A 6527-nucleotide genomic window follows, 5' to 3' on the forward strand; every position below is an offset into this window, starting at 1 on the left:
GAGCTTGTCCAGAAAATCACATTGCCCCAGTCTGCCATGGCCTTCCAAAACAAGCCATGTACCCGCGCCCCAGTGGGCAGTCTCACGCACATGTGCCCGAGGCCACATCTACTCAACCCAAATGACCGATGGCAGGTGTGGCCCAGTAAGTTTGGAAAGACCTCTGTAAATCCACAAACATATTGAAGGTGACCTACTGTGTGTCAGAGATTCTCACACATGGTATATACTAACTTAATCTTCCCAACTAGCCTTGAGTTCAGAATAGTCATCCCCAGTTTACAGATGAGAAAACTTGGCATCAACTAGGTGGTGATACACCTACAAAGACACACACACCATCACTGTCACCACCACCATGACACATCTTGGTTAAATCTGAGTATTAGGAAATGATTGAGTTCAGTAAGTTAACCATGAGGAGAGTGATAGGAATAGGTGCCTAGTACCTGAGAAACAAGTTACTGGCCTGAATGATCCACCTTTGAACAAACAAAACAAAAGGTTAATGCACCTTTGAACAAAAATTGGGCATACGGAAGTGAATAACAAGAGAGGATGGAAACATGAGGGATGGATGATTGACATGTTAAACTCTAATCTCCAAAGAATGACCCACAGGGAATGGCTGATCTAAGATTTTTAGACGAACAAAAACATTTTTTACTAATTCTCTACCACTCAGGCCAGTGGGCCACTAGTGTCTACTAAGAGCCATCACACCACTGCAACAGTTGTGAAACTTTCTGCCTAGATTAGTATTAGCTGGCTTTTATCCATTGATACTGATGCTTGAAACTGAATGTAATTCTGTAAAGTTTCATTCTACCAGAACTTTATCTTGAAATTGGGCATTACGGAGGGTCCTGACAAATAGGATAATAAAGATCAACAAAGTGTTTATGTGAACTTGGTCCCTGCTGGAACTTTTAGGCAAAGTGTGGACCATTTGAATTCCCGTAATTATGAATAAAGGATTCACATGGCCCACATCCAGGGATTTGTGGTCTTGTGACTCATGGTTGCAAAAAACTAAACCCCATTTCACTAGTTAAAGCCATCACATTGGGAAAAATAATAATTTATGGTTAGAGTTTAGGAGCCTCCCTCTTTTAATTTCCTCCACCTGCTTCTAAGTTTCTTGCGGCTTGAGATCAGACTTTATTTCGTATACATGTAATTTCATATCTTTCAGGCCTAATTTCTAACCATGTCATGTCCCATCACGTTTCTGATTCTAGGAAGTCAAACGTGCAGTGACCATTTTTGGCACCCATTCTTCATCTTGGCCCCTTTTCTGGTCACAAGGTATCCCACACATTCCAAGCTAAAGCCAGAGGTCGCCACTGAACAGTCAAAGGGATCTGGTTCCTTAAGAACCGTAAGGAGTGGGAAGGGAGGCTATTTTAGAAACAGACCAGGAAGTGGCTAATTCAGATACTGGTTAGGCAAACAGACATCAGTTAACTGGCAGGAAAACGCAGAGCCAAGCTGGAACCTCAAGCTGAAACCATGGTTTCAAGTGACTATTTTTCACTCTCTGAAATCACATCCTTAGAGAAGTTCTTTTTTCCATCAGAGCCAAGGCTAATGACCCCTGCCAGGGCCTTGTAAATCATTCTCTTACCCCAACAATGAAGCCTGCGGTTTATTTCTCCACTTGCCATTCATGAGCTACAGGAAACCCGACTCCAAGCTGACTCACTGGGGTCATCCCTCTTTGCAGGGGTACAATTAGGTGAGAGCTGCCACTTGACCTGGCAACTGGGTTGGCCAGGGGCTCCTGCTGCTGTTAATGGAAGAAGAGGGAAGGCAGGCATCGTTGAAGGAGACTTGGCCAAAGCCTGAGGTGGCCCTTTAAGGGGCCTGGGGGTCATACGCTTACTGTTGGGTTCCCCTTTGACCCGGATCTGCCGTGTGGCCTTGAGGAAGCCCCGGGAGCCTTCTGTGCTCAGGTCCTTCATCTGTAAGTTTCCACTGGTGCTGTTGTTTACACCTATTCATTTAAACCAGGGACCCAGCGACCACCCTGTTGGTTTCTCTTCAAAAAGATGTGGTCTTTTCTGTGTAAATTGTGTTCTGTTTCCCAAATACAACGGGAATCAGTTTTATGGTTTGGATAATTGGATTTACTGGTTCATTACAGTTTCAAAGTAGAACAGGTCACATAAAACTCCTACAGATTATCTCCCCGAGGCTGGCAGAACTGGTGGCAAAGAGGCGGCACTTTCCTCTTCTAGGATTTAATGTGAACGTACATGTTATGTGGCACTGGAGGGATTCGTGCGCCGCCAAGAGCTCAAGTGTCAGAGGAGAGAGCGGAGGGGGCCTGCTGACGCCATGGCTCGGGGTTTCCTGCATCCGAGCCCTTGATCTGTTACCCCTCAGCCTGCTGGCTGCCTTCCCTCCTGCTGTGCCCAGCCAAACCTTATCCATCTTTCAAGGCTTCCAAAGCCTCCGCCATGTTGCTTTGCTCAGTCCTTGCCCTCACTCTCCTAGCCAGGAGGGGCCCTGTCCTCGCGTCCCCCCATAAGCACTACCTTGTTAGAACACGCTGCTTTGTACCATGGATGTCTGTGCCTCTGTTTCATTCTCTTTCTCCAGAAGGGTGTCCCATCGTTTATAACGCTGTACCCCATCGTACAGTTCCCCCAAGACCTTGCCCACGGTGGGCAAATGGAGGGCTTTGGGAGTGGGGATTCACTGACTGGGTTCCGTTTCCTTCCTCTTTTGCATGTCATGAACCCTCACCCTATCTGCACTGTTCCTGGATAGGTTCATTTGTTCAACCACTTCACTGAGCCCTGTGCACCCGGACCTCTCTTCAGAAATGAGCGAATGATTTCCCCAGATCCTGGGAGCTCTGCTGGCAGGAAGCGCTCAGCTGTCAGCCCACTACACTATTGCCGAGCTAAGCAGAGCCCCTCCTCCAAGGTCGTGCCCCCTTCCTAGGGTGAGCCCCATGAGTGATTGACCTACATGGGTTTCTAAAGTCCCAGGCCCTGGGTACAACTCCGAAGGGCCATCCTTGGAATTGGCTGAGGATTTATTAAGGCTGTATCATCCCCCAGCTTCTCCCTCTGCCCAATTTTGTCTCCTTCCCTTCCCTTTATAGCTCTTGATCCCAAGAGCACGCCCTGATGGAAGTCATGCACACTAAACCCTGTCTCAGAGTCTCCTTCCCAGGAAATCTAAGCTGCAACAGTGCCTCCTGTGCACCAGACACTCTTCTAGTTGGGGGTTAAAGTGGTGAACAAGACCGGATCCCTGCCCCGTGGAACATTCCTTCTGCTGGGAGGAGAGGGACGATGAACAAATGCACATGTAATAAGGTAAAGCCGACAGAATGAGGGAGTTGGGAAGTGACTCAGGAAGTGGAGGATGGATGCTGTTCTTCACGAAGAGGTTCGCTGAGAAAGCTTCACTGATGAGTAACAACCTGGATAAAATAAGGAAGAGTGACGTGGGGATATTTCGGGAAGGAGTATTGTAGGCAGTTGGAATAGCAATTTCAAAGACATTAGGCCGAAGAAACAGGGAGAAGGATGATAGCAAATGAGGACCCAGAGGCTCAGATAATGTAGGGCTTGGTCATCGATTATAAGGTTTTGGATTTTATCCCGCATGAGGTGGGAAGCCATTGGAAGTTATGAATAGGGTCACATAGAATTTGTGTGAGCTGACCTTAAAGAATCACTCTGGATAAAAAGAAAGAATAGATTGGCTGGGGGCAGGGGTGGGAGGTGAAGCAAAAAAAAAGAAGAAGCAGGGAGACCGGTCAGAAGTCCCAGAGAGAGGTGATGGTAGTTTGGGCAATTACGGTAATGGAGATGGTGAGAGGGTGTTGACTGGGTGGGGAGTGGTACAGGGATGCGGTGGAGGAAGACCATAGAGTGTAACTTACATTATTGTAAATGTTCTATTTTCTGTACTGGGTGGTGTGTTCATATTTATTATAGCATTTAAATCAATCAATCAGTTAATCAATCAATTTAAAGAAGGCCAAGCATTGATAAAAAAACAAGTGTGTTGTCAACAAAAGTTTTAATTAATTCATTTCTATGCACCTGACATTAAAAGAAGAGAGAGAGAAGGATGTTTATTCAAAATCTAAGAGGAGATACGAGTCTCAGATTCAGAGCCTGGAAATGAATTTGAGCATATAGGGTGTAAAGTGTGGGAATGAGTGTGATAGAAAAGAGACGTCTGAGGGCAGAGACTGGAACATTCCGACACTAAGAATTTGGAGAGCAGAGTGGGAACCAGCAAATGTGACTGAGAAAGAGAGGCCAGTGAGGACAAAGAGAAGGAAGGGTGATTCTCTGGGTCAGATGAACGCTTGAATGGTCAAGTCATGAGGTCTAAGAACTGGATTTGGCAAAACGGAGGTCATCGGTGATCTCAGAGTTTCAGCAGACTGGTAAAGATGAAGGCACGACAGGAGTGAGATCACAAGAGACTGAGAGGCTAGAAAATTAAACAGCAAGCATATAGGTGATGCTCTTGTGGACTTTTCTATAAAAGGGTGCAGAAGAACGGAACGGTAGTTGAAAGGATGTACAGTCAAGAGAGGGACAATTTAAGATGAGGGATATTACTCATTCTTCAGGAAGTATTTATTGAGCACCTACTAAGTGTACAGCATAGAATGATGCATTGGGAAAACTGCAGTCCACTCCTCTGGCAGATGCTTCGGTTGCCCACGGCCACCTAAAGTCAGTTCTGTTTGACAGTTCTATGCAGGTTGCCAGCACCCAAGCACACAGCAGAGTACCTCTGAACTTTTCTGCCCCAGTGATTTCTCCTAAACTAATCTGAATTCTGATGGGAATTATTCTGATGATGCAGGAGAGAGAAGAGTCAACTTTGGGAGCAAAATCTTGAGTAGGCAGAAGCGGGTGGGATGCAGTGCACAATTGGGAGAATCAGACGTAGACAGAAGCTGGGACGAGCTGTCCTTTGTGGTAAGTGGGAAGGAGCAAATATGGGTAAGGTTGCAAGGGGGTGGTTAACTTTGTTGTGGGAGCATATGGATATTCTTCTCAGATTAATTCCACTTTCTCAGTGAAGCAAGTATCAAGGCTAACAGCTGAGTATTGCAGTAAAAGGGCTTAAGGTCTGAGGGAACAGGACAAAGTGTGGAATACTCGTCCATAACAATCACTGCACATGCTACGTGCCAGGCAGTATTCTAGGCTCGTGGGATATACCAGTGAACAGAACAGGAATCCTTGCTCATGTAGAGCTCACACTCCAGTGAATTTCGTAGAGAAATGTATTCATATTACCAGGCAGCACTTAGGACCCACTTAAGATTTAGAATCAAGGCTATAGATGAAAGTGGTCACATGATTTAGTATTGAGCAGTTGCTTGAGGGCACTGTTGAATGTTCAGTATAGATAAAGAAAAACTTTCCCTCTATCCTCTTATGTTCAATACCTGGATCCTGCAAATTAAACTGACAAAAGACAGACTGACAGGAGAAAGGTTGATTTTGCATGCACATGGGGTCTTCACATAAAAGAAGTGAAAACCCAAAGAAGAGGTTAGACCCAAGGGCTTACATATACCACTTTAACTGCTGAATTGTAGAGAAGTGATTAGACAAAGGAAGGGAATGGTTTGGGCTTTTAGCGGTAGTAAATTGTGGGAAGGTGGCTAGGAAAAGTATGGTAAATGAAGGTTATTTAGTAAGGTTTGTTACGCAGACACAAGTCAGTGCTGTCTCCAGTGATAAGAGTCATCTCTGGTGATTAAAATTGTTCCCCTCTCTGTGGTGCTGGAGAGGGAGAAACCTTCATAAATGGAAATTTATGCTCCGTTTTCAGGCAGTAGGGGGAGGGCAGAGAGTTTCTCCTAGGTCTGCTATTTCTTAATTGCCTTCAGCTCAAAATAATCCTTCAGCCAAAGTGGCATATTTCGGGGTGGCACATTATGATCCCTTTCATGAGATAAGGAGGTCACAATTTCTAACAGAGCAGTGTCTGGAAAATATCAAGTAGAAATAGAAAAATTAAACATAAAAACTAACAGTTTAAAAAAAATCTGTCTAAAACTGAAGAAAGCCCAGCTTTATTTATGAATCCACCTCCTAGTCCTGTTAGAGCAGGCAGATAGCTAGATATGAGCAGAGAAATGGGGACGCAGACCAAATGGTAGGAATTGGGTTTAAAAAAAGGGGGCATGAGCCAAATGCAGGAAACCATACATCATGTAAACAACAGGGGTCCCTGGGCCAACAGAGAAAAGCCAGAACCTTGGGACTGGTAAGAAATCATACATTTTGGGAGGCCCACAAAGAAAGGTGGGAAAAGGCAGGAATCTCCATTGTCCGAATGTAACCTGTTGCTCATTATGCCTTCATTACAATAAAATTAGCCTTGCAGATTAGAAGTACCCATCATGCACCGACGCCATGACACTTCTGATCCTGACTAAAGGACAAAAATCCCTCCTTTCCAGAAGGTGGAGCTGAGATGAGAATACAACCCCAAACCCTTCCCTCCCCAACAAATATTCCGCCCAT

This window comes from Camelus bactrianus, chromosome 9, assembly GCF_048773025.1.
Source record: "Camelus bactrianus isolate YW-2024 breed Bactrian camel chromosome 9, ASM4877302v1, whole genome shotgun sequence".
In the NCBI taxonomy this organism is placed as follows: Eukaryota; Metazoa; Chordata; class Mammalia; order Artiodactyla; family Camelidae; genus Camelus; species Camelus bactrianus.